Source organism: Grammomys surdaster, unplaced genomic scaffold, assembly GCF_004785775.1.
Source record: "Grammomys surdaster isolate TR1022 unplaced genomic scaffold, NIH_TR_1.0 61, whole genome shotgun sequence".
Lineage (NCBI taxonomy): Eukaryota > Metazoa > Chordata > Mammalia > Rodentia > Muridae > Grammomys > Grammomys surdaster.
Genome location: NW_021604563.1, coordinates 5,518,538 through 5,524,537, shown reverse-complemented (window position 1 = coordinate 5,524,537; position 6,000 = coordinate 5,518,538).

Genomic DNA, 6,000 nt, shown 5'->3' with positions numbered 1-6,000 from the left:
GGGGGAGGGAGGGAGGGAGGGAGGGAGGGAGGGAGGGAGGGAGGAAGGAAGGAAGGAAGGAAGGAAGGAAGGAAGGAAGGAAGGAAGGAAGGAAGGAAGGAAGAAATCCAATGGATGGCTTTCCACATACTATTTTCAGGCCTTTCTCCAGAAGGTGGATGAAAAAGAAGCACAGTTTCATGTGTATTAGCTTTCATAATAATAAATGTAAAATAAAACCTTCCATGTTTTTAAGGATTGCTATTATTAAGTATTCAAATTTTGTTTCCTTATTCTCATCTGGAAATGCTAAAGTGTAAATTTATTTCCCTCTAAAACAGTGTGATTCCCATCTTCATGGCTGAATTTGTACTACCACATTCATACCACGGCAAACAACATATGAATTCTAAAGTATTTAGGGTGAAATGACAATGGCTATGAGTACTATGAAAGATTATTAGAAAAGAAGGTTGACAATTTTATTTAAGATTGCCTTTTGGAGAACAGACAACATAATTTTTAAACGCATATGTCACATGAAATGCAGAATGAAATCAGTCTTGATCATAAAAAGTCCATTTTATTCATTAAACATTTCTCACAGTCAGTCATATATACAACGAATGTTTAATATATATGTCCTGCCTTGCTTTAGATATATATTAGTTAATATTATGATTTTTTTCTCTAGTTCTCTTAGTTTCCAAGTTCTTAACTTGCATGTGTTATGAAAACTCATCAATAACCATAACCTTGGATCCTGGACAAATAGCTGTGAAATATTAAAAACTTTAAGGAATTTCAAGTACAATACATTAAACATAATGTGCTTTAATTCTCATTGAAGTTATTTTCAAATTCTCAGGTAGGAAATGCAATCATATTGTAGTCTAAATTTCCTTTGTTTAATAATATACTTCTATTTAATCATTTAATTTTGTAATTAAGGTTCTCAATTAAGGTTCTTTGAGGTATAATTCATGGTGAATAATAGTTATGACATGCTACACAACAAGTTAGAATAAATCTGTCTATGGGTTTAAGGGATGTAGCACAGTGGTAGGGTATTTTTCCTGGAATGATCTGACTCCATAACTTTGTCTGAAATCTTTAGATCCCTATTGTGCTGAGGCTTACACTGCTATGTAATGATCAATGCCTTTTCTTAGTATTTTTACTTCATTAAAAGTGAATAATGCTATACCTTGCAAATAACATACACATAAACCACAGTTCTGAGCTTTCTTCTGATTTTCTTTTTCATATTTCTATTTCAGAATAAATAAAAATAATAGCAGACAAAGGATTTTTAAAGATCAATTCTGCTTTCAAGAACCTTAAAGTACTGAGTCTTTGTTTTTTTTCAGTATGTAATCTATGTGGAGATCAAGGAACAAATCAGGTTGGTTATCCACTGCTATACCAAGTCTATCCAAGTTGATCATTACCCATATCATCCTAATACAAACCAATATGACCCTTAGATTTAACTATACATAAAAGAAATAATTAAGACACTCAAATAATACTTTCCACAGCTTTTCTGAGTCTTGGTGCCTGTAGGCTTCTTGTACATTTATGGTTATCTCTTTCTTTAGTTTTGAGAAATTTGCTTCCATGATTTTGTTGATGGTGTCTTCTGGCATTTGAACTGGGAATCTTCACCCTCTTGTATTCCTAGTATTCTTGTGTTTAATCTTTTCATTGTGTCTCCAGTTTCCTGGATATATTGCTTTAGGCACTTTTTACATTTGGCATTTTCTTTGACTGGTGTACCAGTTTCTTCTATGCTATTTTCTACACTTGAGATCCTCCATCTCTTGTATTCTGTTGGTGATGCTTGCATCATTAGTTCAGGTTCTTTTTTCCTACGTTGTCCAACTCAAGAGTTGCCTCCATTTTTATTTCTTTATTGTTTCTTCTTTTCCATTTTTAGGCCTTATACTGTTTTGTTTATTTCCTTTTCCTTTTTGATTGCATTTTCTTGTATTTCTTTAAAGGACTTATTTGTTTCCTCCTTAAGGGTTTCTACCTGTTTGCCTGTGTTTTTCTGTATTCCTTTAAGGAAATTATTTAAATCCACTTTAAAGGCTTCTATCATCATGATATGAGATATAAGGTTACAGTCTTGCTCTTCAGGTGAGTCAAAACATACAGGTTCACCGGTTCAGCCAACCATCTTCAAGGCAGGAATCATGGCAATGTCCAGGCAGGCATGTAGTTGGAGAAAAAGCTGAAAGTTCTACATCTTGTTGCAATGGCACTCAAGAGAAGACTGGCATCCTCTGGCAGCTAAAAGAAAGCTCTCTCAAATAGTATCCCTACAGTTGCAGGTTTCCTCCAACAAGGCCACACCTACTCCAATGTGGTCACGACACTCAGTAGTGACATTTCCTGGGCAAGTATTTGCAAATCACCAAAACAGCCATTCTGACTCAAGTGAAATGGGACTTCAAAGTAGATTTTATTAGCATTACATGGGGGTAATGATGTTGGACATCATTTGTCCTCATAACTTTTTCAACTTTTTTTTTTGTATTGCCAAAACTTTCCATTTAATTTTATTTTACTTTTTTTTTTCAAGTAGACCTTTTGTATTTCTTCTTTTGGGAATTCTGTTTTATCTGTAGACATTTGGTTGGTTTGACTGTCTGACTGACTGACTGTCTGACTGACTGACTTATTTGTTTTCTGGATACTTTATTTTCTGAGTACTTTTTCCCCCCAGCTATCTATTCTCTGTCAGTGTTTCAGCTAGCAAAAATTTTCCCTCATTTTGTAGACTGGCTCTTTAATTGGTGACATTTTCTTTTCTATGGAGTGTTTCAAGTTCATAGAATCCCATTAGTTAACTCTTCACCTATTTTCTGAGCAAGCAGGATATTACTTCAAAAGCCACTACTTATGCAAAGTGTTTTAACATACTCCCAAAATTTTCTAACAATTTCAGTTTGAAATTTTATCTTGAGCTTTCTGATCCATTTGGAGTTGACTTCTGTGAAGGGAAAGAAATAAAAGTCCTGCCTAATTCTTTCACATATAGGCATCTATTTTTCCAACACAGTTTATTAACAATACCATCTTTCCCCCAGTATGTTTCTAATGTCTTTTTAAAAATTAAGGAGCTTATGTTATGTAAGATTACATACATGTCTTAAATTTAAATTCAATGATTCATGTGTCAGACTTTGTATGAGTAGCATAAATTCACATCATTATGGCTCTAGACTGTATCTTGAAATCAGTTATGGTAGTACCTGTAGAAATATTTTCTTTATTTAGAATTATTTTGTCTCTATGGAATATTTTGTTTTTCTGTAAGTCTAAGAAGTTAAAAATATTTCTATAAAGAATAGCATGGAGATATTAATGGAAATAGCAATGAATCTATACATTACTATCTATAGGATTATCATTCTCTCAATTTAAATTGTATTAATTAATAAGCACATGACATCTTTCTTCAGAGTTGTAAACATTATGTTATAGAGATCTTTTACATTTTCATTAGGTTTACTCCTCAGTTTTTGGTTTGGTTTGGTTGATTTAGACTTTTAATAATATAATTGTTTTCTTCTTCATTATGCTTGTAAATGGTATTATAGAAAGACTACTGATTTTTGCACATTAATTTTGTGACTTAACACATTGCTGAAAAAATGATTGATTATTTCTAGGAGGTGTCTAATGGATTCTTCAGGATCTTTGTGAAAAAAAATGAAAAGAAAAGAGATAGACCTTCCAGCTCCCACCTGTGCCTGTCAGGAGCAGAGACCTGATCCCACACAGCACATACAGCACTGGCAACTTGACCCCCCCAGCTTGACTCCCAAGGATCACAAGATCAAGGAAAGGATTAGCTCCAATGCAAGACAAAGAGGGCAGATAACACCAGAAATAACCAGATGGCAAGGGGCAAGCTTAAGAAGGTAAGCAACAGAAATCAATTTGACTTGGCAGCATCAGAAACTAGTTCGCCTACCACAGCAAGTCCTATGCAAAGAATCAACAAAAATAGGAGCTGGTTCTTTGAGAAAGTCAAGAAGATAGACAAAGCGTTAGCCATACTAACCAGAGGGCACAGAAACAGTATCCAAATTAACAAAATCTGGAATGAAAAGTGAGACATAACAACAGAAACCAAAGAAATAAAAAAAAATCATCTGATCCTACTACAAAGTCTATACTCAATAAAACTAAAAAAACTTGGAGGAAATGGATGAATTTCTAGACAGATAACAGGTACCAAACTTTAAATCACGATCAGAAGAACCATCTAAACAGCTCCATAGCACCAAAGGAAATAGGTGCAGTTATTAAAAGTCTCCCAAACTAAAGGAGGCCAGGACCCGATGGTTTTCGTGCAGAATTCTATCAAACCCTCAAAGAATATCTAATACCAATACTTTTCAGACTATTTCACAAAATAGAAACAGGAGAAACACTACCCAATTCTTTATATGAAACCACAGTTACACTTATACCTAAACCACAAAAAGACACAACAAAGAAAGAGAACTGTCAACCAATTTGACTTATGAATATAGATGCCAAATTACTAAATAAAATTCTCACAAACCGAATCCAGGAACATAGCAAAATGATCATCTACCATGATCAAGTAGCTTTTCATCCCAGGGATGCATAGATGGTTCAACATAAGGAAATCCATCAATGGAATCCAATATATAAACAAACTCAAAGGAAAAAGAAAAACCATATGATCATCTCACTGAATGCGGAAAACAGCCTTGGATAAAATATAACACCCGTTCATATTAAAAGTATTGGAGAGATCAGGAATTCAAGGTGCATACCTAAATATAATAAAAGCAATATACAGCAACCCAATAGCCAACATTAAACTAAATGGGGAGAAACTCAAAGCAGTCCCATTAAAATCAGGGACATACAAGGTTGTGTACTCTCTCGTACCTATTCAATATAGTACTCGAAGTTCTGTCAGAGCAATTAGACAAGAAAACAAGATCAAAGGAATACAAATAGGGAAGGATGGTCAAGTTATCTCTATTTGCAAAGGATATGAGAGTATACATAAGTGACCCCAAAAATTCTGCCAGAGAGCTCCTACAGTTGACAAACAGCTTCAGAAAAGTGGCTGGATATAAGATTAAGTCAAGCATATATATATATATATATCAGTAACCTTCCTCTACTCAAAGGAAAAAAGGATGAGAAAGAAATTAGGGAAACAACACACTTCATAATAGTCACAAATAAGATAAAATACCTTGGTATGACTCTCACCAAGCAAGTGAACGATCTGTATGACAAGAATTTCAAGTCTCTGAAGAAATTGAAGAAGATCTCAGAAGATGGAAACATCTCCCATGCTCATGGATTGGCAAGATTAATATAGTAAAACTGGCCATCTTACCAAAGGCAATCTACAGATTCACTGTAATACCCATCAAAATTCTAACTCAATTCTTCACAGACTTAGAAGGAGCAATTTTCAAATTTATTTGGAATAACAAAAAAAACAAACAGACAAAAAAAAACCAAAAAACAAAACAAAAAAAAAACTTCTGGGGAATCAACATCTTTGACCTCAAGCTACAATTTAGAACAATCGTGATAAAAAACTGCATGGTATTAGTACAGAGACAGTCAAGTAGGTCAACGGAATAGAATTGAAGACACAGAAATGAACCTACACACCGATGGTCACTTGTTCTTTGACAAAGATGCTAAAACCATTCAGTGGTAAAAAGACAGCATTTTCAACCAATGGTGATAGTTCAACTGGCAGTCTGTATGTAGTAAAATTCAAATTGACACATACCTGTAGGAGGAGCTAAGGTGGGAAGAGTTAGGAGAGGAAGAGGAAAAGGAAGAGGAAGAGTTAGAGAGGAGATATGGGAGCAATGGAGAACCACGCAGATATGGGGTGCAGTTGTGGCTAATAACATTTATTTAGGTTAGCTAATTGGAAACAACTCTCTTCGTATGGGCATCTTGTTATTAATCATTACCAAATATATAAAGCCCTTGATT